The sequence below is a fragment of the Arvicola amphibius genome, chromosome 3 (assembly GCF_903992535.2).
Source record: "Arvicola amphibius chromosome 3, mArvAmp1.2, whole genome shotgun sequence".
Lineage (NCBI taxonomy): Eukaryota > Metazoa > Chordata > Mammalia > Rodentia > Cricetidae > Arvicola > Arvicola amphibius.
In genome coordinates, this window is record NC_052049.1 from 172,839,923 (window position 1) to 172,865,497 (window position 25,575).

Genomic DNA, 25,575 nt, shown 5'->3' on the forward strand with positions numbered 1-25,575 from the left:
GCTTTTAAAACTTGCCTAGCGCATGTGCACAGGGGTTGACGTGGCTATGTCATAGGCAGATGACATAGATGACGGGGCTCACACATGCGCACAAGGGCTTAGCTGAGTCACACGTGTATGTAATCACGCATGCGCACATGTAGGTCACACGGGGACCTTTAACATTCAGGCACGTCTGCTTGAGGGCTTGTCTTTATGTGATGGCTCTAGAACCCAGAAGTGCAGCCTTATTTGTGGCTGAATAATTGTAGTTTATTTATATACTTATTATCTTTTTGAGAACTTTATATATAAGCACTGCATTTAAATAATTCCAATCGCTCCTCCTGTGCCCCTCCCCTGCTCCCAAAGTCACGACCCTTTACAGAAGGGGTCTTTCTGAAGTGGCATCTCGCCACTGCTCTGTTGAATGCTGGGATATAAGCACAAAGTGCTGATCATCCAGTGCCAAGAAGTCCCTCCGATTGTTCTGTTCCTTAAAACTCCCAGTACAGAAGCACAGTGCAGTCGGGCATTGTGGCACAAACCTTTAATTCCAACACTCAAAGATACCGCAGATCTCTGAGTTCAAAGCCAGGCTGTTTTGCAGAGTGAGTTCCAGGACAGTCAGCGCTACACAGAGAAACCCTGTCTCAGAACCAAAATTCAAACCAGAACAAAAAACAGAGCACAGGTTTTCTGAACCTTCCTGTGTTAAATTGTGGGTCCTGTGCCTGCTCTTGGGAGGGAGGGAGGGAGGGAGGGAGGGAGGGAGGGAGGGAGGGAGGGAGGGAGGGGTACATTACTGGATTTGCCCTCCTGCAGTATTAAGTTTACAGTTGCCTGCACCAGCTAAAGTATTCAGGGACCACCCACCTGAATGGCTGTTCTCCAGCCTTCCCCAGTGTCTGCTATTGTCTGCTGGTCTCCTAACCAGAACTCTTTCTATTTCTGTGGTCTACAGCATTCCAACATTTAATGAGAGTTATTATTGATAACATGTCGGGGCATCTCAGGTTTCTAGAACACTCATTTCAATGTCACGCTCATCCAGTGTAATCTAAAGCAGGCTTAGTGTTGCTTATTTGGCAATGATTCTCACAGAATGTAACATCAAGCCTCACTAGTTCAATTCTTTTTCAAATATTTTATATACTTATTTTGCAAAAAGTTATGTGTCTGAATGCTTGTCTGTATGTATACAATATACATGCATACAGTACCATATGTATGCAGTACTTCATGGGCAAGAAGAGGGTGTCAGATTCCCCAGAATGGAGCTGACGGTGGTTGTGAGCCACCGTATGGGTATTGGGAATCAAACCCAGGTCCTCTGCAAGAGTGGCAAGTGCTCCTAACTGCTGAGCCTTTCTCCGGCTGCTATCTTTTACAAATCATTGAAGACACTTTCTGGGGCCAGAAGCTAATTGAAAATTAGTTTGAGATCAAAAGATTTCATATAGAACTTGATTTGGAAAGATTTGTCAGAAATGTCAGAAGGTTTAAACCATTTCATTACGTACTGGACAGACAGCTCAGCAGTTAAGAGCCCTTGCTGCCCTTGCAAAGGATCTGAGTTTGGTTCCCAGCATCCATCTAAAGGCATTGGACACATGTGCACAGATATACATCCAGGCAAAATACCTATACACATAAAAATAAATCTAAATTTTTTAAAAATTTTCACTAAATAGGATCATAGTCATTTTGAAACAGGCAAATACAGAAAAATTACGTATTTGTAAGATACAATACACAGTGCTTTAGAAATTAAGGATCTCATTTTGTGTTGAATGTCAAGTTTCTCAGAACTGAGGAAAAGCAGAGGGAACTGCCCAGCATTACATGTGACATTGCAATCTTCCTTGTTGCACGGAGACTTACAAGAGACTGGGGAAGAGGGTGTGACCCACATCAAAATAACTGAGAATTTCCTTTCACAGACATCTCTTTAGGTAACTGAAGTGGGCCTAAGCCAGTTTGAGGCGTGTGCCGCCGATGAAGCTGTGGTTTGCTCTGACATTCCCCATGACTGGCATCCTCTACTTAGTAAGGATGAAGAGGAAGAAGAACAGAGAGGAAGAGCAGTAGGAGTAGAGAGACATCTAAAGAGAGGGCAGTTCAGATGAGCTGAGACAAACGTGCTTACTGAGCTGACTGGCTCTGAGAGAATTGTTCCGGAGCAGCGAGGAAGCTGTTCCCAGAGAGCAGGGTTCTGTCCATGGTGGAGCCACAAATCCAGGTCCTCTGTAGAATCATGAGTTGTATATTCAAGTGCTAAAGAAATGCTTATTGTGACTGTTAAAGGTAAGTGCAACCCAATTAAAGTAATTTTCAAATACTTGAATAGGCAGGCATTCGTTCAAATAGATACACTACAAATGGCCACCATTCATAAACCTTTAGTTTTACAATCCTGTGGCTGGTGGGATTGTAAAATGCTAACTGTTCATAGTGACATTATTTCTAAGAGCCCAAATGCAAACAGTCTGCCTATCAAGCGATGAGCATAAAATTGTGATCTATACACACATTGGAATGTTTTGCAGTATTGATGTACAAGGATGATCTATAGTTGCAATCCTGAAACTTGCTCTGTGGGCCAGGCTGGCCTTGAACTCAGAGATCCACCTGCCTCTGCTTCCTGAATGCTTGGACTAAAGGCATGCACCAGCACACTCACCTTCCTTGCCACTCTGTAACTGTGATTTTGCTACTGTTATGAATTATAATGTAAATATATGATATGTGACCCCCAAAGGGGTCAAGACCCACAGCTTGAGAACACTGCCCTAGGGCACCAGGAGACAAGCTCCACATTCTGAACGGGAACAAGGCTGGCACACTCTGTGTGAGACACTTAACGCCTGGCCGAGTGTCCAAGAGGACACTGGGAGAGTCTGAAGGATGTGGCTACACCATGTATGGTTGTGGACATGGGCAGGGCTGTCAGGTTTGTTCTAAGTAGGTGGGGAGACCTCAGAGGATGGTGAGACAGTGGCATATTGACCGGTTAAGAGGAGCGGGCGTCTAGCAGTATTCGTGGTGACTTTATCTCAACTCTCCAGCCATGCAGTCACTGCTAAGCAGACACAGGCACTGTTGTGGTCCAGGGCTCTGACATCCTCCGTCCTGGGAGCTTAGACACGTGCTGCTGCTGTCAGAGCAAGCTTGTGTGGTGCTTGGTGTCTGCAGTCCTTGTGCAGACTTGCTGCTAGACAAGGATGCCAAGTGGGTTGTGTAACAAAGACCCAGCGCCGTCTGTTAGAAGACCTGATCAGTTCTTTATTGGAAAGGGTATGCAGTCTGATATTCGACAAATCTGGGATCCCAGAAAGATGTCAAGCTGAAGACTTAGTTGGTTCCCTGTAAGTTCATAGCTACCCTGGAAAAGGCCACGTGTATGACAGTTATACCAGCGCCATGACACCTGGATGACATGGGCAGCATAAAGCAAACGGCAATACTGCTGGCGGCTTTGTACCATTCGGACCCATGACTGAATAATGACACAGGCCCTTGTTTCTTGTGCCATCAAGTGCAGGACTATCAGCCGTCTCTTCTCCAGCTTTCTGGCCAGTATCTTTCTCCACCAGCACTGAATGATCCAAGCACTGAGGGCAGCCTTCAACAGTGTGCGTCGCACCAGGGTGCCTCGCCACCAGGCCTGGATCTTTCTGCTGGCCTTCAGTACTTTCTTAGATGGAGGCTGTCGATGTGGCTGTTGTGGGGCGTAAGGTGAGAATGGTTTCAGTTTTCAAGGGTATAGATACTGATAAATTACATCTTGAACTATGTAAATAAGCCCCTCCTCAGTCCTTTCTCATGCAGTCACACACACACACCCACACACACACCCACCCACACACACACACACACACACACACACACGAGAGAGAGAGAGAGAGAGAGAGAGAGAGAGAAGAGAGAGCAAAAGAGTATGTGATCAAGGTACATTATATAGATTTACATGAGAAAAGAATAAAGCTCTAGTAAGAAGATAATATTCTCCACAGTGTTCTCAGATGATGCCCTGGTCCTACGTCACTAACCATGGATGCCTCTCGAGTTCTTGAGCACTGGGCAGGGCAACAAAGTGAGCCACAAAGGCAAGGAGGGTTCTACTACCAGAGCCTAGTTTCCTTTCTGCCGTATCAGGCAAAGACACCTTATGTCATCTTAGCCCTAAGTCCCTATGTCCCCATTTATAGCATGTGTTACATTCATTCTGGTAAGTTTTTTTTTTAATTTTATATGTATGAGTGTTGGGCCTGCATGTATGTTTATACCATGTGTGTGCCTGGTGTCCTCAGAAGTCAGAAAAGGACATCAGATCCCCAGGAAATGGATTAACAGGCAAGCGTGAGCTGCCATGTGGGTACTGGAAACTGAACCCAGGTCCCCTGGAAGAGCAGCCAGTGTTCTTAACCACTGAGCCATCCCTTCAGCCCCTCATTTAGGTATCTATGAACCTGGCTGGCCAGTCTAGAGCAAGAGCCTTGTAATTTATAGACACTTTCTGGGCAGGACCACAATCTGAGACTGGGGTTTCCTAGCAGGAATTTTCAGGAAGCTAGCATTCTTTCCTCTCTGCCTTCCCCTGTCTACTGCGGTCACCAGTGTCCCCCTCCCCTGGTTATGTCCTAATATTAAACTTATCTTCTCACACAACTTGGGGTCCTGACCTCATCTGTTTCTCACTTTTACTTCTGAAACCTTAAACTTCAGTTAATCATATCCACACTCTTACTCAAACCTGGATATACGAGTTCTTCTGTTTAGATATGTTCCCCAAACACAGATCTCACACCCCACCCCCAAGTTCACAGGGCATTATTCTCAGTCTCGTCCAACCCATCTTAGATAGGGAAAGTGGTTTCTGATGGTTGCTCCGAGTCAGCATCCCAACCTCTTGCTCACACAGATCTGTGTGGAGCATAAATTCCATGACCATCCTGCGGAGAAAAACCACCGTAAGTCTGGGTGGCATAGGTCAAAAATACAGCAGATCAGGGCTATCTCTAACCTTGAGGCCTGGCACTACTATCTTTGAAGAGGATGGAAGAATTGCCTTTTTTTCCTTTTTTGGTTTTATTTCTGTTGCTGGCTGTGATAGTTCAGTGATTGTGTAGGTTTTTTCAATTTCGATATCACAGCAACCATCCCCCTTCTATAACCAGAATTAAAGGAGAAATCTGTGAGTGGGTTATTAGTCGAACAGTTACATAACCATTTAAACACATGCCCAGTTTCCTCAGTTCCCCAGCACCTCTAGACACAGCACTTATTTCCTGATTAACTAGAAATCCACCTTCAATAGCCTAAAACTTACACTACATTGAGAGCCCATGATTGGAGACAGATGGTTCAAATCTCCCAGGCCTGCCACCCCTTAAATTCACCCATGGCTGGGGTTATGATGGAGCCATCATTTCAGGTCTGTACTCTTCCTGCCAGGAGGCTGGCGGGAAGAGTGAGGGAAGGGAGCCCGTGATGATGTCATAAGGGCACCCGTGATACAGGAATCAGAATGGCTTCTAAGAGTTGGATAGGATCCCATTCATTCCTACAGAAATTCCCAACGTTGGGCTACAAGATCAGGACACTGGTTCATTGAACAGAGATGGAAAAATCTTAGTTATTTTGATCTAGTAGAAATTATTAAAATTAGTGCAATCAGACATATCAACAGGGCTTTCAATACATGAATTTCAGCTCAGTCATACAGTGGATCTAAACAATGAGCCTATGACAAAATGCATAGCAGGTGCTTTGCAGAAGGAGATGCGTGAATGGCTCCTGAAAATATGTCCATCCTAGAGAAATGAGGTAAGAAACAGGCAGCCTCAAGTGGGGCGCTGGCAGAAAGTAAGAGCAGTCTTCCGTTCTGTTGGCAGAAGTGTGCCCCAAACTACTACTGTGGGCTGTGCTTTGGCAGTTTCCAATAATGCAAAATCTGCACCCACCCTATAGCTCATGGGAACAGATGAAAAATGAAAATGTGTGCACAGTCTGAGGTTTGTAGTGAGGATGATACAGTGGTGTTCTCTTTTGGGCATGTGTGTGCTCAGCTTTTTTTGTATATAATTTACACATTATTGACTTTATGCCTTGACTAAAAGTCCCTCTCCTCCTCCCTACCCATTCCCCCATGTGAATAATTGCACCTGTCTTCTTTATTAGTCAAGTGTGGATTTTGTTTTTTAAATTTTTCTATTGTTTTTATTGAGATATATTTTTCTCCACTCTCCTCCCTTCCTCTCCCCTCCCCTTATACCCTTTCTCATGGTCCTCATGCTCCCAATTTACTCAGGAGATCTTGTCTTTTTCTACTTTCCATGTAGATTAAATCCATGTATGTCTTTCTTAGGGTCATCATTGTTGTCTAGATTCTCTGGGATTGTGAATTATTGGCTGGTTTTTCTTTGCTTTATGTCTAAAAGACACTTATGAGTGAGTACATATGATATTTGTCTTTCTGGGTCTGGGTTACCTCACTCAATATGATGTTTTCTAGACCCATCCATTTTCCTGCAAAATTCAAGCTGTCGTTATTTTTTTCTGCTGTGTAGTACTCCATTGTGTAAATGTACCAATGTACCACATTTTCCTTATCCATTCTTGGGTCGAGGGGCATTTAGGTTGCTTCCAGGTTCTGGCTATGACAAACAGTGCTGTTATGAACATAGTTGAGCACATGTCCTTGTGGTACACTTGGCATGGTCAGCTTTTTAACATGGGTTATAGAAATTGAACTCAGGTCTTTGTGTATACAATGCAAGCACTTCACTACAGAGCTATCTCCCAACTTCAAGAGCAGAAAATCTTTATAAAAGATTCTTTGTATTATTTTTCTGTAGCAGCACAAATGGGCGAATACATAGCTACTTCCTGTCCTTTTCCTGAGGCTTTCATCGCTTTAGAGCCCATTGCCCAGTGATTATCAGGAGGCCGCACTGGAACTTGCAGGGTCTTTGCAAATAAAGCACCGCCTTTCATTTCCCCCTTACGATGAATAATATTTGGGGTGCATTTATAATTCTTATTTAAAAAGAGATTTCTTGCTGGTGTGTGGTGGCGCATGCCTTAAATCCCAGCACTCGGGGAGACAGAGGCAGGTGGATCTTTGTGGGCTTGAGGTCAGCCTGGTCCATAGTTTCAGGACAGAAAAACCCTGTCTCAAACAAACAAATAAACAGACAAAAAACCAAACAAACAGAGAGAGAGAGAGAAGTTGAGGTGCTGGCCCTCTCTCTGTTCTGCTCTTGCTGCCAAGAGTCTGAGTTAGTCCCCAGGCGGTAGCTATTGGCTTCATTTCTTCTTCACACATCCCAGCATCTCATAGCATTTCTGGTTCCGTCTGTTTCCAGTCATCTTGGCTCAGCTGGCTTGCTGGCTCACACCGGTGTTCCTAAAGAATCTCTTTCAGATCCTCCCTCTCATCAACGGCAGGAATCCTCTCTTCAGTGCTTCCTTTCTGAGGACCACACATTTGACCAACACCGGAACCCCTGGTTCTTCCATTTCTACGGAGCAAATTGTCAGGATATGTGGTCTCCTGGGCAGGGCTATTCCTGAGTCAAGTTATCACTTGGTCACATCTGTCATCTGGCCCGTCCATGCTTCCCAAGGTTAGACACATCTCCCTAGAGAGAGTAACTGTGTTACTTTCTTCTTGCTGTGATAAAGCACTGTGACCAAAGCTATATTAACAGAATGAAAGGGCTAATGCTTATCTAGGTGTATGGTTCCGGAGAGACAGAATCTGCCACCATCATGGTTGGGAAGCGTGACAACAGGAAGCCACAGCCTTAGAAACAGCTGTGGGTTCACACTGCGAGCTTCAAACAGGAAGCAGAGGAAACACTTGGGGAACAGTACAGGGCTTTTAAACCTCAAAGCCCATGCCCAGTGATCTATGCAAGGCACACCAGAACCTCCCAACCAGTGCCACCAACTAGGGACCAAGTATTCACAGGTCCTAACCTGGGGTGGGAGGACACATTCTCATGCAAATAGCCACATTCTACTCCCTGGCTCTCATGGTCATATAATATAAATGCAAACTGCATTTAGCCCAACTTCAAAAGTCTCCATAATCCTTCAGTTTCAATACAGTTCAGAAGTTCAGAGAGCCAAGGCAATCTCTTCACTGCAAGCTTGTTGTAGGGGAGAGGGCCACTTGTTTGTCCCGGCTGCCCAGTTAGCTTAGCCCCAAAATAACCACACAGAAACTTGTGTTCATTAAATCGCTGCTTGGCCTATTGGCCCTAACATCTTATTGGCTAACTCTTACACCTTGATTTAGCACATTTCTCTTAATCTATGTATTGCCATGTGGCAGTGGCTTACTAGGAAAGATTCGGTATGTCTGGTTCTGGTGGCTCCATGGTCTCTCTCTGGCTCTGCTTTCTTCCTCCCAGCATTCTGTTTAATTTTCCCTGCCTACCTAAGTTCCGTTCAATCAACTAGGCCAAGGCAGTTTCTTTACTCATTAACCAATGAAAGCAACACACAAACAGAAGGACCTCCTACACAAGCTCCTGCAAAATCAAAAAGTAGATTGCATACTTTCAACATAGAATAGCACGGAATATGCGTTACTGTTCCAAAAGAATGAGGCGTAGTAAGGAGACACGGGGCCATGAAAGCAATACGAGGCCGACGTGACTGCTCCTACGGGACTGAGGTTTTTAGTATAGATATGAGGGAGAATAAAGCTAGAGGCAGAGGCAGGGGCAGAGACATGTGAAAGAATCCTGAGTGGACATGGCCGACAAACCAAGCAGGCCATGTGAGGGGATGGGGGAAGGAAGAGCCAGAAGACCTAGAGCAGTGGCCAAGAATCCAAGAGGCAAAAAGGTAAAAAGGGGCCAGTGTTATGATCAGCTGGCCTGGTCTATCACCCAGGACCCTGTCCCTTTAAGAGACAAGCCCCGCCCACTCTCAACGCCCCTCACTTCCGCCAAGGCAAGTGGGTCTCCTGCCTCTTCCAGCCTGTACTCTCTCTTTCCTTCTCTCTCCTGAAGAGGTAACTTCTGCTCTCTCTCTCTCTCTCTCTCTCTCTCTCTCTCTCTCTCTCTCTCTCTCCTTCTATCTCTCTCTGCTTCTCTCTCTTCCCCCTTCTCCCCTTCCTTTTCCCCTCCATAACCCACTAAATAACTCTATACCCAAACTCTCTCTGTATTGCGTATCATCTGTCTCTTACCCGCCTCAGTTTCCCACTCACCAGGGTGACCCACAAAAGAAGCCTCAGGGGACTCGCTAAGGCCTGGGGTCACCCCACCCCTCATGGGACTGTTCTTCTCCCCCCATCCTTATATTTTTAAAAAAGAATAACAGCCAGCATAACCAAAATGGCTGGATTATATAGGGAAGAGCAGTTGGGAGAAGGGCAGCCCAGCCCCTAGGCTGGAGAGATCAAGGTAGAAGGTGGTGTTTTTAAAAAAATGCTATAAAGTCCCAGGCGGCAGTAGGCAGGCAGTGGACTCTGGGAGCAGCCAGTCCTAAGGCAGAGACGACTGTGGGTCCCTGCAAGATCCCCGGGGGCCACCCAAGCGGGTGGGTGTGAGCCCCGTGGGTCGGGAGCTGCTAGCGGGAAGTGCTAGTCGGTCCTGGTGCCAAACCACTGAGCAGCTTGCGGTGGGGGCTGGCGGAGAGGAGACAGAGACATGGACAGACACAGCATGTTGCATATTTATTTAGAGGGTTATGGAGAGGAAAGGGGGGGAGAGAGAGAGAGAGAGAGAGAGAGAGAGAGAGAGAGAGAAGAGGAGGGGAGGGGAGGGGAGAGGAAAGGAGGGGAGAGGAGAGGAGAGACACACGTGCACATGCCAAGAGAGGACAGGAAGAGAGCAATCCAAGATGGCGGCGAGAGGTCAGGGGTCCCTGGGAGTGGGCGTAGCTTGCCCCTTAAAGGGCCAAAAGAATAACAGAAGGTGGGTATGCCAGCCCTACCCTGTGCCAGGTAGGGACTGAGGGATGCTGGGAGAACCTAGTATCCAGAGTTCACTTTGATGTGTTCACAGGTATCTCAGCCATTCATTAGTTTGTCCTAGGTTTGAGACCTAACTGAAAGCAAGACCAACCCCAGCAGGGAAAAGGCCGATCACAGCTCTCTCTGCCTCTGATAGCCATGGGCTAAGATGCACGACCCTTCTGTTATGCCCAAATCCCCGATGTCCCCGCAAAAACCAACAAGGAGCCTTTATTTTTGTGCATGTCCAATATATTGGAATAAACGGAGAGTCCTGAGCTCAATTAGAATTGGGTTTTTATAGTAGTAAAGGTGGAGGTGAAGGGTTTCTGAGGTTCAGGACCCCTGATTGGCTGACATTTGTCTAGGGGTGTCCTGGTGAATGTGTGCTGTCAGGTGATCCAATCTACAGCAGTTGGAATGTTAGGCATTTCCTTTGAATGGTCTGCTCTTGGGTGAAGGTCAGGTAATCTCAGTTTGTGGTTCCTCCTGCAACCAGGTATTGCCTCAGGGTAAACTACTGAGACTCAGGTTTCCTATTAAATTTAAGATGGCTGAGTTCTACTATGGAAGGTGATAATGGTCAGAAGTAGAGAACTTCCTTTGGGTGACCTGCCCATTCTTAGTTTATCATGGCTGGCCCCCTACAACTTCCAACTTTGCTGCCTGCGACATACAGTTCTTTTCCCTTGGTCTGGTTCTGCTAGTTATACGTAGCTCTCTTTGGCAGCTGCCTTATGCCCGTGGCATGTCCAATGTCTTAGGGTCTCCAATGAGGCTTCACTTCTACAGCCTCGCAGGGCCTCTTGCCCACCTAAGGCCCTTATGAAGTCACTCCTGCCGCATGTTTCCCGTCCTTGGTTACCCTCTGAAACTGCATTAGATTCCACAGCCCCTTCATTCTTGACTCTCGCCACATGGGCAACATTGCCAGGCTGGGCTGCCAATTTGGGACAAAGTCTGAGCCCTTAAATTACAACTGCAGTAGCTTTTGTCTGTTGTTTCTAGGAACAGAAAATTCCTGAGTCCCTTTCCTGTCTGGAGTTAGAAGCTAGGGTGGGAGAGGTCTTGCCCTGAGGGCACCCTTCTCTTTATTGTAATGCAGATCAGGGCTATGCTTAATCTGATCTTTTTCAGGACAAATCTGGCTGCAACATTAAGTCCTGGTGCTCTTTTTAATTTCGAAAGGTACACTTTGATTTTTCCCCTACTTGGTCCTTTTCACTGTAGACCTGAGAATGAATACCAATAACAACACGGCAGGGTCAATATTAGGTGGTCTTGAATGTGTGGGTCCACAAATGTGAGCCTGTTCCACCTTGACTGGAGGTCAGAGAGTTTGAGCTGATTTTTTGCTCTCTCAAAATTGTTGACAACAGGTGTGGCTACAAATGAGAACTCCTGACCTAGGGTGTAGTTAATTAGTATTTAGGGTGTCAAGGTGGGACTCCACCTGGACCAAAGATCGAGAATTCAAGTCTATTCCTTATTTCCTATTAATTAAGTCTGTTGCTGCCTCCCTCCCCTTTTGGAGTGAAATATATAAGCATGTGGAAAATAAGGCAGATTCAGTGTTCACTGAATTTCCTTCCCGATGCTTTTCTGTGTTTCTGTCTCTTATTTCTTTTACATCTCTGTTCCTTTTGTTTAATAATTCTAATTCTCATGCTCCTACCCTGGAACATTCAAGTCTGTCAAAGCTGGCCTTCCACACTTCAAATCATCTCCACTAAAAGAAATCAGTCCATTTTAATTAGCCTCAGGCAAGTTCTTAGGAGCCTGTTTTTGTTTTATTTTGTTTGTCAAATATTACAGGAACAGTCTCTAGCCTGTAAGTAATATTGCTCCCCCTGAAACCTCTTGAGCTGGGCCTCCACAATGTACACCATTCTTGGTACTACTTTCTAAGATTCTAGTAGGATGGTCCATGGCTTCTGCTTAGAGCAGTTTAACCACTTTTCTAGCCCAATGCAGAAGGCAACTGCTCGTTTGTTTCCCTGTCACCCAGGCCCGAATAATCACACAGAAACTATATTATTTCCAACACTGGTTGGCCAATGACTCTAGCGTATTCCTAGCTAGCAGTTAATATCTTGAATTAACCCATTTCTATCAATCTGTGTATCACCATGTGGCTGTGGCCTACTGGTAAGGTTCCAGTGTGCCCTCTCCTTCGGCAGCTACATGGCATCTCCTTGACTCTGCCTTCTTTCTCCCTGCATTCAGTTTAGTTTTTCTGCCTAGTTCTATTCTGCACGGCCTTAGGCCAAACAACTTCTTTATTAACCAATGGTAATAAAACATGTTCACAGCATACAGAGGAGTTTCAAAGCCTTCCACTTTCCTCAAAAGACAGCATGGTCAAGTCTCTTGCAACAACATCCCCCTCCTGGTAACAATTTCCATCTTAGAGTTTCTATTGCCATGGCAACACCATGGCCAAAAAAACTTAGAGAGAAAAAGATTTATTTCACCATCTCCTGTCAGATCATACATTATCACTGAGGGAAGTCAGGGCAGGAACCTGGAGGCAGAATTTAAAGCAGAAAGAAGCTGTGGAGGAATGACTGCTTGGTTGCTCGATCTCTATGACTTGCTCATCCTGATTGCACAGGGTGGACTGGGTCCTCCTATATCAATCATTGGAAAAGATAATACCCCACAAACTTGCCTACAGGTTAATCTTATGAAGGTGTTATTTCAGTTAGGATCCCTCTTCACAGACACGTATAAGTTTGTGTCAAGTTGACAAAACCCAAACAGCACATTAATGGCACTTAAAAGTTATTTTTCTTTTGGGTGTGTGTTAAAAAATGACGAAGCAGATTTTACTGAGTACTGAGAATTTCCTTCTACAGAAGACAAATATGGCAGGATTTCTGTTGAGCTGGCATTCCTAAGGAAAGAACTGATAGAGAGCCAAATTATGTGCTAAGGAGTTTCTGGAAGGCTCTAAGGCACACTGCACAGAAGACACCCGTGACAGAACAGTCCAAGTGAAAGATGATTAAGCCTGTCCCCAGGGGAAATTATACCCCTAGGCTAAGGAAGGTGCTTCTCCCTCAAGCAAGGGGTTATGCTAGAGGTGGAACTAGTTGCCCAGGGAATTTCCCTTAACATCCAGGTATGGTAGATAGGGAGCCTCCTGTCCATGCTATGGGGACCTGACTTTGCAGACTCCATTTTAAAGAAGGGGCTTCATCTTAAGCCATATAGTGACTGGGAGGCTGACCTCAGTTCCAGGAATGTGCTGTGATAGCAGAATTTAAATGACTACCCTAGAAATAGTCAATTAAGGAGCTAAGAAGCAGGACCATAAGAATTCAATGAGGTCCAGATGTCCCTGAAAACATCTTGCCCTTACAGATACCTTGACAGCAACTGATGGTCCTTTGTTAACGGTTCGTGCCCAAAGTCTGACTGATGGTTTCAGAAATTATGCTACTTTATACCCCCTTCAACCAATCTGTCTTTTATATTCCATATTTCTTCTTTAGCTCTTCTACTTTTTCTACATAGGTTTTCAAGGTACCTCCTTGGACACTCCTTTCAGCCTATTTTATTCCATGAATCCCACTTGGCCTTGCCTTTGAGGTCCAGCACTGGGCTAATCTGTACTTATGTCGCTCACAGTGGCTTGCTGGGAGAGGCTGTGAAAGAACGTCTTCATCACTTGGCTGAGTCCTGAGGCCCTCCACCTCCTCAGCAGCCTTGTCTCATTCAGTCTTCATGGGCCGGCCACCCACCCACAGTGCCTGAGACGTACTAACAATTATAAGGCAAAATACTGGTAGACCTGGAGAGAGAAACTCCAATACAAGAAAAGATTGAGAGTTAACATAACTCTGAAGCCTCTAAGACCTGTGGGAAATGGCTAATTCTGGGGCTGGAGAGATGGCTCAGCGGTCAAGAGCACTCACTGGCTGTTCTTCCAGAGAACCTGGGTTCAGCTCCCTAGCACCTACATGGCAGCTCACAACTGTCTGTATCTCTAGTTCCAGAGAATCTGACACCCTTACACAGACAGACATGCAGGCAAAACACCAAGGCATATAAAATAAATAAAAAAGGATGACTAATTCCTGTTCTGTTGCAGAAAGGTACAGGATGAGCTTGTAACATGTTCTGCTGTCAACAGTGAAGACGTGTCAAAATAATACAGATGTCAGGTGGAAGGAACTGAGCACATCTGGGGACACTCTGAGTACTAAAATGCTAATAATTCATTACATAAACTATAATATAGGAAATCAATGATTCCTACTATATCAAGTTTGTTGAGATAAAGATATTTTTAATAAATCCGTTGTCTTCTGGTATTGTTTTTACCAAGGAGAGAAAAGAAGACACCTGGAAGATGCCCACTTAATCAGGTGACCATAGTGAACCCGTGACAAAGGCACAAACTGAAGTCACATCCCTGGAGGAGCTGTGAGAGGACAATGTTACCTCCACTGTCCTCCTGCTGATCCCGTGTAGCACAATCTAAATGTTCATATATCCAAGGGGATTTCCTGGGCAATAAACTGTGACTGTATAACACCAGAATTCGTGTGAAGCTGTCAAAGATGTGGGGAGAGCGGAATTTTAGAATACCTTTTTTGTTTGTTTGTAGTTTTGTTTTTCAAGACAGGGTTTTCTCTGTGTAGCTTTGGGGTCTGTCCTGGAACTCGCTCTGTAGACCAGGCTGACCTCGAATTCACAGAGATCCTCCTGCCTCTGCCTCCCGAGTGCTGGGATTGCATGCGCCACCACCACTCAATATTCTGAGCTCTCATATCAATAGGTAGGGGAAGGGCAGAATAAATAAAACGGAGGAAATGGTGCAGATTTCAACAGAAATCCATAAAATTATAAATCAAAAAATGCTAAAACTGGTGAAATAAAGACTTGGCTCTAGGCAAAGACCAATGACGCTGGCGCCCCTTCAGGGGGAAAAATAGAACACACAACGGCTGTCTCTACTGACCCTATAAATACTAGAGATAACACAGCATTCCCGAAACACCTCTACTCACATAAATATGACAACTTAGAGGAAATGGACCAATATCTCAAGATACGAACTATTTTAATTTTCTCCATATGACATAGATAAATGAACAGTGCTATACTGTGACAAAAATTAAATATACAATTTAAAAACTCAATTCCCAATTTTAACAAATCCTTAAAGTAATTAAAACCAATTTCTACAATCTCTTCTAGGAAATGGAAGAATAGACAACTCTCCCCAAGTTTTCAAGGAGACTAATATTGCACTGATACCAAAATGAAATTTAACAAAAAGAAAACTATATCTTCATGTACATGATTGCAAAAGTCCTTAGAAAAATATAACCCATCATACAAAAATAATTACATAACGTGGCCAAGCTTATTTTATTCCACATGGGTTCAACATTTAAAACCTAACTAATAACCATCCACTATATTAACAGGCCAAAGAAGGTATGATCGTATTCACTAATGCACAAGTTAAAGAGCTTACCTACAATAATGTGAAAAAGAAAACCATCTTTGCATGATGTAATTTCATATGCAGAAAATCCCATGTGATACACAGAAATAAAACAAAAACTTCTAGAACGAGTAAGTGAATTCATCAAAGTCAAGGATGCAAGACAAACAAAAAGTCAATTTTATTTTTACATTGAATGAGCAAATGGTTCCCCCAAATCTTAATGCCATTTATATCTTTAGTACAGTGAAAAACATCCACAGAACTTGTACGGTAAAAACTACAAAACACAGATGGAAGAAACTGGAGATCTAAATAAAAAGAGGCAAGGCATGCCAGCTGGAAGACTCAACATAGTAAATATGTTCATTTTCCTGCATGCAAAAAGTTTCTATCCACAGGTACCTAGGAATCTTCTTTGAGACCATCCCGGCAGGAGAGCTGAAGGATTTTATTGCAACCTGGGGAAGGTAGAAATCTACGCTGCCCACTCTGCCTGGGATGACGTGGGTCACAGTAGGCTGTTGGGCATTTGAGTGGAGTTGAGGGGTTATACCTAATGGTTTTATCTTGGGCTGCATTTTTCTGATGCTCTGTCTAAAGAAGCCTCTGAGGGGGAGGGTGGCTTTTGTCCTTGACTATTTGTGTTTCTGGCTTCTTCAGTGCCAATTCTAAACTGAGGGTAAAGCAAAGAAGCTGACTGTGACTCAACAGAACGCTACAGTTTACAGCCAGAGCATTTAGGCAAGAAAAGTAAATAAAGGGTACCCTGGCCAAAGAAATCCCAGGGAATTCACCCTGGGTGTGTTTGGGATTCTGAGGTCCCTAGCCATTTTAATTTATTCTCTCAACCCCCCCCCCCCGTGTGTGTGTGTGTACATGCCCAGCAGTTTAATCAAACACTGTGTACTTTGAAGAACTAGAAGCAAGAAGCTAGATACCCTCCCCATTAGATTAGGATATACCTACTTGCCTCTTGCCTCTTTTTTTTTTTTTAAGATTTATTTATTTATTATGTATACAACATTCCTTCCATGTATGCTTGCATGCCAGAAGAGGGCGCCAGATCTCAATATAGATGGCTATGAGCCACCATGTGGTTGCTGGGAATTGAACTCAGGACCTCTGAAAGAGCAGTCAATGCTCTTAACCTTTGAGCCATCTCTCTAGCCCTCCTCTTGCCTCTTCTTTGGGGAATTGGCATCAGTCACTGCTCTGTTAACGTGTTAATGCTGCAGAGGCACTGAACTGAAGGCAAAGAGAGCTCCAAAGAGCTCATGAGAATTGAGAAGCGTCATGTGACCCCAGTGTGAGACCAGAACCTCTCTCCTGAGGGGCATCCTCTGCCTCAGCTCAGGTCCAGTTCCCAGGGCTGACTGTGGACAAACCCAAACCCTTTCCACCCTCCAGCACAGGCCTGGGGATTCCTTTAAACGCATATGCTGGGTAAATGGTAGCTTCCTGCCTTCCTGACACATGTCATGTGACTCCAATAGCAGGTGCCACCTCCCTGGGAGAGAGTTTCACCAGGTGGAGCCTTCTCTTCTGCCCTGCCCCCAGCGGGCTCTAAACCCGAGTTAGCAGATGTTTGCAAAGGTTATATGCTCCCCCCAACGTAGATTCTAATTTCATTTCAAATTCGTATTTGGATCATTTGTAGAGCAGAAAGAATGAGTCACTTGAGCTCCCTGAGTGCTTGGCTTAGCGCTCCAGAGCCAATTTTAAACAGCCCACCCCCCCATGCCAGTGAACTCTCCAGGGACTTGTCTTGTGGAATTCCAGGCACCTTAGCTATTCAGTGAGAGCAGGCACGGTTCTCACAGTGATGGCACAGGGTCTCTTTCTCATTGCTTTGAGGAAAAGAAGTGGGTGCTATTCTAAAATGCCCAAAGAAGAGAACCTCTCAGACAAAGAAATTAGTCAAGCCTGTAGGCCCAAGCTGGGTGTGGTGAAGTGTGCCTGTAGTCACAGCACTCATGAATCTGAGGCAGGAAGGGCATGAGTTTAAAGCCTGCTCAGAGCCTATATTAAGAACTGTAAACCAGGGCCGGGAAAGATGGTTGAGTGCTTTAGAGTGTGTACTGCTCTTACAGAAGACCCAAGTTCAGTTCCCAGCATCCACATCAGGATACTCTCTGCCTATACCTTTGGGAGCTACAACACCCTCTGCTGGCTTTCATGGGCACTGCGCTTGTGTATGCACACACGCACACACACACACCTGTAACAAATGAGTTAAACGAATGAGGGCTGGAGAGATGGCTCAGTGGTACAGAGTACTTGCTGCTCTTCCAGAGAATGGGGGTTCAGTTTCTAGCACCCACATCAGTTGTTTCACAACCATTTATAACTCCAACTTCTGAGGTTCTGATGCCCCCTTCTGGTCCTACACACACAAGGAGACACACATATATACACATAAATAAACCTAAAAAAAAAAACAAAATAAAACAGAATTCAAAGGTCTTGAACTAAATCTTTGCAGCATGGTGTTGGGCATCAGACTGAACCTTGAACCCAAAAACATGCCCACCTGGCCTGGAGACCGCCACCACCCTCACACACAGAAGAGGCTTGGGGCTTGGAGAGTCTTCCCTCAGTTGCAAAGCCCGGCAAGATCTGCCTTCCACTATACAGTTCCCGGCTGCTCCAGGCCTTCTCCAGGGATCCAACCCCTTAAAAACCCCAGGGAGAGGTAGCCCTCTGACTTTTAGAGTGTTCACCTGAGAGAGCCAGGTGAAAATGAAGGGCCCTCAAGCCTAGATAACGAAGCAAAGAGCCTGAGAGGCAGCTGACAAGAGAGTTGAGTCACAGATGCCAAGGCAGTGAGAGACCCAGCAAAGCTGAGTTCTGGCAGCAGCCATGGAGGCTGGCCCAGCAGAGGGTGACAGTCTGAGGTGGGATGGGCTCAGCGGCTTCTGAGGACAGAAGATTTGAAGGCTGGGAGCCCAAACCCATGGCCTCCAGTCCTACCCTGCTTGTGTATCCACCCCAGCTGCCTCCTCCACTCCCAAGCCATGCCTGCTTCTCCCAGGGAGTGGCCAGCAGAGGGAAGGAAGCCTTGATGCTCAGCCTCAGGGGACAGGGGTGGCAGTCACAGCTGCTGCCCCCTCCACTCAGCTCTGGTCATCCACAGGGGCTGGCTCTGGAGCACAGCTTCCCCCACAAGCCCACGGGACATGTGTGTCCTGCTGCTGCTCCGCTGAGGTGTGCTGTCCTCCTGGCTCCCGGCCAAGGCCTATGCTGGCCCTCGGGGCCCTGGGGTTCAGGATATGGAATCCCTGTTTTCCCAGTCGGCTCTGCTGCAGCCAGACTCACTTAAGCTAGGCTCTGAATGGAAATGCCTAGACAGGCGCTGCCAACGAGCAAAGCCCTCGGTCTGCCTTCCCTTTTGGGGAAAGAGATTGCAATAGGCTCCTTCCTGCCTCTTGGCATTGGGCCTTAGTCCTAGGATCAGTTTCAGACATGAGCCTTGCCCGATCTGCCACAGGGAGCTACAGCTGAGGGTGGCCTCGGCTTGGCCAAGTTTGCTGATTAGCTGCATTTTCTTACAGCCAGGCCTCTGTGCCAGAGGTGTCTCTATTTCAAGTGCATCTGGCTTGCTGTCACTGCCGACTGAGCAGATGTGACGGGAGGAGAGGAGGGTGGAAAACATTGTCTGGAGCTCTGGATCCGACTGCCTCTAAGGCTGCATTTGACAGCTCAAAAATAGCCCTTGTGGTAGGCTAAAAAAACTGGCCCTCTGAAATCTCTCCCTGTCAACTCCCTGGAATCTGTGAATGTGTTTAACTTCCAGGTCTTGTGAGAAAAAGGAGTTTATCCTGGCTTGTCTGGGTGTAACCTAAATATAGTCCCATATTTTCTTATATGAAGGAGGCAGAGGGAGAACTGGGGAGATGGTTTAGTGGGAAAGAGCCCTTGCTGCCCAGTCATGAAGACCTGAGTTCAAATCCCTGGAAGCCACATGAAAAGCCAGATATGTCATATATACCTGCAACTCCAGTGCTAGGGACTGGAAGCAGGAGGATTGCTGGTTTGTTAGCTGCTAGCCTAACTCCAGGTTCAGCGAGAGACCCCATCTCAAGGGAATCAGGCCGAGTGTTGATAAAGCAGGATACTCAGTATCCCAATGTCTTCCTCCGGCCTCTATGCAAGTGTGGGCATGTGCACCCACATAGACATGCACAAACATATCACACACACACACGCACATGCACAAACACACGTGTGCATGCACATACACACACACATGCACACACAAACACACATGCACATACGCACAAACATGTGCACACATGCATGCGCACACACATGTGCACACACATGCACATAAACACACACATGTATGCGCGCACATGCACCATGGGCACACACACATGAGGAGGCAGAGACAACGAAGAGAAGGCGACATGAATATAGTTGCAGAACTGGAGAGTGTGATCTCCAGCCAAAGAATGCTGGAGATCCCCAGAAGCTAGCTATGGCAAGACAAGCTCCCCCCAGAGCTTTGGAGCACTGAGACCTACAGACCTCTTAGTTTCAGACTCCAGTCCGCACAATTATGACAACATATTTCTGTCGATTTTAGCCACCGAGTGTGTGGTGACCAGTCACGATGGTCACATTCCTTACCCTGGAGAGCTGTGGAGATATCCAGACGGAAGGGTGCCTGGCAGAAGACAACATACGATCACAAATGTAGATACGCCGTCACTGCCAATTGTTATGCTGTTCTGGCAGGAGTGGGGATGTCTAGCCATTAGTATCAGGCCGCCATGCAGGAACACCTATACCCTGGGCTAATGTCCAGCCACGAGATGAGCAGCCATGCGAGGAGGTGTGCCCATGTGTGGGAGCAGCCAGCAGTGGTGACTTATTACCATTTGCCTCCCTCTCCAGTGGGATGGTCAGTGAAGAAGGTCCAGCTCCTGGGACAACACTCAGCCATGACCGGGACTGGCCACTAACTTCCTGCCAAATGCGGGGAGATGGCTACAACCCCTGTACAGTGTTAAATTCCTTAGCTTGCTTTTGAATGGTTGAGCCACCTAGCATGAGAAAGAAGAAAAAAGGGGACATTATGAGCTCAAGCGTGACCACAGTCCAGGGATTAAGAAACTGGTCACAGGCTGGGCGGTGGTGGCACACGCCTTTAATTCCAGGACTCAGGAGACAGAGGCAGGTGGATCTCTGTGAGTTCGAGGCCAGCCTGCTCTACAAGAGCTAGTTCCAGGACAGGCTACAAAGCTAAAGAAACCCTGTCTCAAAACCAAACTGTAGGGCCCGGGTCTGCCCTTGTTCCTGGGGCTCACCTTGAGGACGGTTTCTGGTCAGATGACTAAGCATCCTGTTTGTTCCTGTGCTCCCTCTGCCCTGCCTGGTGATTTGTTGTAGGGCATTGTTGACTCTATTGTTGGTATGGTAATTTCCCACCTGCCTAGGTGGAAGTCCTTGTGCAGCAGTTAGATATGGTAATTTCCCACCTGCCTGGGTGGAATTCCTTGGGCAGGAGTGGGGTATATAAGATTTTCCCCAAGGCTAAATAAACGGCATTCGACTGATCTCCTTTCGAATGACCCAGGTCTCTTTGTGTGTTCTTTCAATCTCCAGGCCCTTGCTCGACTCGCGTAAGGTACAGTGGCGCGTGAACTGTACCGAGGGGGTAACACAGAATCGGGTGTTACAATTGGAGGCACCGCTGGGATCATCAACTACAATCGGAGACCCATCTGCGAGATCGGGAAGTAGGGAGTCCTGAGAGGTCGCCCTCGGAAGTCTGGCCAGCAAGTAAGAAATTGAGTGGTGAGGGTGTATTGGTTATGGGTGCAAGTAATTCTGTTCCAGTGTTAAGGGGCCGGTTAACAGGCCAGTTGTTAAGTCTTTTGGAGAAACAAGGCACCGGTATTAAAGTTGAGACAGCACAAGAGATCGTTAAGACGGTTTTAGAATTTAGTCCCTGGTTTCTACATGCAGGGGGTTTTAATATTACTGATTGGGAGCAGGTAAAGGCTGACCTTTAAAATGCTCTAAAAGATCGAGGGCCAGAAGAATTTCCCATAGCAATATTTTCGCTATGGCGCTTAGTCAGAGATGCTCTTCTCAGTGATGATGTTAAAGTAAAAGAGCAATTAGAGAATTTGAACAAAACCCTTGAGGAGATTCAGGAAGTAGAGAACCTGTGAGTTCTATTAAGAGTTTTGAGGAACAGGAAGTTAAGAGTATTAGAAGGGATATAGAACAGGAAGAAGAAATTTTAGAAAAGGAGATTGCACTGATAAAAAGGAAGTTAGAAAAAGAGGAAAGGAAGGAAGCAAACAGAGATGTCTCCATGAGACCTCCGCCGCAAAATACATTTCTTGACACTTCAAATCCTTATACCAGTGCTTCCGCCCCTATAAACTTAGAGGCAGAAATCCGAGAGATCCAAAACAGATTAAATAATCTAAGTAGAGAGAGGCAGATTTATCCTGTTGTGGAAACTATTGATCCGCAAGGACAGAAGGTCAGGCAGCATAACCCCCTGGCCTTTAAGGATATTAAGCAGTTAAAAGAAGCAGTTATGGATTATGGACCTCATGCTCCTTTCACTATAGCTTTTTTGGAATCCTTTGCAGAACTCAACCTTACACCTAGTGACTGGATGCAGCTTTGCAGGGCTTGTCTTTCAGGGGGAGATTATTTGTTATGGAGAGGTGAAATGCAGGAAAATTGCAAAAAGACAGCACGGAAAAATGCCGAGGCGGGTTTCCCCCAGCATAACCTTGACAAGTTAACTGGTGAAGGACAGTATGATGGTTTAGCAGCACAGATTGCATATGATCCTTGTCTTATGATTTTTGTCAAGAGGTTTTACGCCCCCATAGAGATGGCGATTTAAATGACTTTATCCGGTTAGGCTGGGACATTGATGGCACTCAAGTGATGGGTAGGGTAATTAATTGTTTCTGCCCTTAAGGAAGGTCAAGGTGGAGCCAGGTTAAGGAATTGTTTTCAATGCGGAAGGTCAGGACACATCAAAAGAAACTGCCCTGCAGGTAAAAGGGCAGTTAATCAGCCCAGAAGAGATCCAGGTATTTGCCCAAAATGTCAAAAGGGGGCTCATTGGGCCAACGACTGTCACTCTAAGACTGACAGTCAAGGAAATCTCATCCCCGTGTCGGGAAACGGGAGGAGGGGCCTGCCCCGGGCCCCCAAAACACAAGTGTACGGGGCCATGAGCGGGACAGTTGCTCCCATCAGATTCATTCCTCAAAGGAACGCCTCACAGTCTACGACCTTGTTCGAGGCACCTCAGGAAGTGCAGGACTAGACCTCTGTACCTCCGCCCGGGCAGTATTGACCCCGCAAATGGGTGTGCAGGCCTTGGGGACTGGAGTATTTGGACCTATTCCAGAGGGTTCAGTAGGTGTAGTTTTGGGTAGAAGTAGCTCTGTGCTTAAAGGAATAAAAATTTTACCAGGAATTATAGACTGTGATTATACTGGAGAAATTAAAATTATGATTGAAGCTGATAAGGGAGTCCTTGTCATCCCTCAAGGAGCGAGAATAGCTCAACTAGTGCTTTTGCCCATGTTTCGCTCTACTAATCCATTCTTTAAGCAAGTACGAGGGGACAAGGGGTTTGGCTCCACAGGATTCCCTGGAGCTTTTTGGGTCTCTAGTTTAGAGAACCGACCCACGCTTACATTAACAATCAATGGAAAAAGGTTCCAAGGCCTTCCAGATACAGGGGCTGATTCTTCTGTAATTGCTAAAAAACACTGGCCTGCAGCCTGGCCTCTACAGCCAGCCCCCACGACTTTACAGGGTATAGGTATGGCCAGTTCTCCAGAGTGCAGTACTCAGTACTTAAATTGGGAGGATGAAGAAGGCTATAAAGGCATTTTTAAACCATTTGTCCTGGAACACCTTCCTCTTAATTTGTGGGGAAGAGATGTTTTGCAAGCTATGGGAGCAGTTCTGACCACTGAGCCTGTGCAGCGCATGTTATCTAACCAGGGCTTTGTCCCTGGTCGGGGTTTGGGCAAAAATCTACAGGGAGATGTGCAGATTTTAGCGGACAAGAATATAATACAACAGTTACCTGGACAGCGTGCAGGGTTAGGAAATTTTTCTTAGGGGCCATTGCAGAGCAGCCAGAAAGCATTCCCATAAAATGGAAAACTGAAAAACCTGTTTGGATAGAGCAATGGCCCCTAAGCAAGGAGAAATTACAGGCTGCTCATACTCTGGTTCAGGAACAGCTAGAGGCAGGACGCATAGTGCCATCCACTTCTCCCTGGAATACTCCTATCTTTGTTATTAAGAAAAAGTCTGGTAAATGGAGGCTGCTGCAAGATCTTAGAGCAGTAAACGACTGTATGGAAATTATGGGGACAACTCAACCTGGGTTGCCTCAGCCTGTGGGTATTCCTGCAGGATACCATCTTTTAGTTATTGACCTGAAGGACTGTTTTTTCACCATTCCCTTGCATCCAAAGGACTCTGATAAATTTGCTTTCAGTGTACCGTCTATAAATTTCAAAGAACCATATAGGCGCTACCAATGGGTAACTTTGCCCCAGGGCATGTCCAATAGTCCTGTCATTTGCCAAATGTTTGTGGCCCAGGTTATTGCCCCAATAAGGTATAAATATCCTCAATTGTATGTAACTCACTATATGGATGACATTCTATTAGCTGGACAGGACCCAGAGATAGTCCTTGAGGCTTTTGCTGATTTGCAAGAATGCCTAGCACGTGCTGGGTTGATCATTGCTTCTGAAAAGGTCCAACAACAGTTTCCATATCAATACCTGGGGCATCAGCTGTTGCAGACAGGAGTAAAGCCTCAGAAAGTTACTCTTCGCTTAGATAAATTACAAACTTTGAATGACTTTCAAAATTGCTTGGAGACCTCAATTGGGTCCGGCCTAGTCTGGGAATTCCTACTGGAGACTTAAAACCACTTTTTGACATTCTGCAGGGAAATCCAGACCCAACCTCCTTTCGTGAATTGACACCTCAGGCAAGGAAATGTATTACTTTAATTGAGAAAAAGCTTGCCTCTGCTCATACTCATTATATTGACTATAGTCAGCCGTTGCTATTGATAATTTTTCCCTCTCAGCATAGTCCTACTGGAGTTTTTTGGCAGCGAGGACCCATCCTATGGGTACATGAACGCGTATCACCTGTAAAAATTGTTGTCTCGTACCCATCAGCTGTGCTACGTGTTATTCAGAAAGGGTATAAACTTAGTTTGCAAACCTTTGGAATGTTGCCTGATAAGGTTATTACGCCTTATACCCAGGCAGAAATGACTTGGTTACAAAATTTTGCTGAAGATTGGACCTTGTTTTTATGCACTAATCCCTGCAAGTTTGATAATCATTATCCTTCAGATAAGTTGGTCACCTTTTTCAAAAATCATCCGGTATGTTTCCCTAAAGTTATTTCTTTGCAGCCTCTGGCAGGGGCTCGGAATGTGTTTACTGATGGATCTTCCACAGGGAGAGCTGTGGTAGCCTCCCCTCCTGATTTTGATATTCAGCCTGTTGATACTAAATCTGCTCAGGTGGCTGAATTGATCGCTGTACAAATGGCATTAGAGAAATATGCTGATATTCCATTTAACCTTTTTACTGATAGTCAGTATATAAGCAAAATTCTTGCACCTTTGGAAACTGCAGCTTATATTGCCTCTGTATCTCGAGTCCAGATGCAGTTATTGGCTATTCAAACTTTGCTTTGGGCCCGGTCTGTTCCCATTTACGTAGGGCATTTACGGGCTCATACTGACCTCCCTGGTCCCTTGAGCGAGGGGAATGCATTGGCTGATCAGCTTACCCGCCAAATTTGTGCGGTTAGTCTAGAATCTTATGAAGCTGCGGAAAAAGCTCATAATCGTTTTCATCTCAATGCTGGGTCGTTAAGATTTCATTTTAAAATATCTAGAGAGCAAGCCACTGATATTGTTAAAAAATGTTCTCTGTGTACAGAACTTTTAACTGTTCCCCATTTGGGAGTTAATCCTCGTGGGCTTGCTCCTAATCATTTATGGCAAATGGATGTTACCCATGTTCCTTCTTTTGGGCGTTTGCAATATGTTCACGTAACCGTGGATACATATTCTCATCTTATTTTTGCCTCAGCTCATACAGGAGAAAAATTACGTGAT

At 45.7% G+C, this 25,575-nt stretch overlaps 1 pseudogene; it reads right to left on the reverse strand.

The window, feature by feature from the left end:
- Positions 1–13,428: 13,428 nt before the first annotated feature.
- LOC119809471 lies at positions 13,429–16,249 on the reverse strand (annotated as a pseudogene).
- Positions 16,250–25,575: the final 9,326 nt, after the last annotated feature.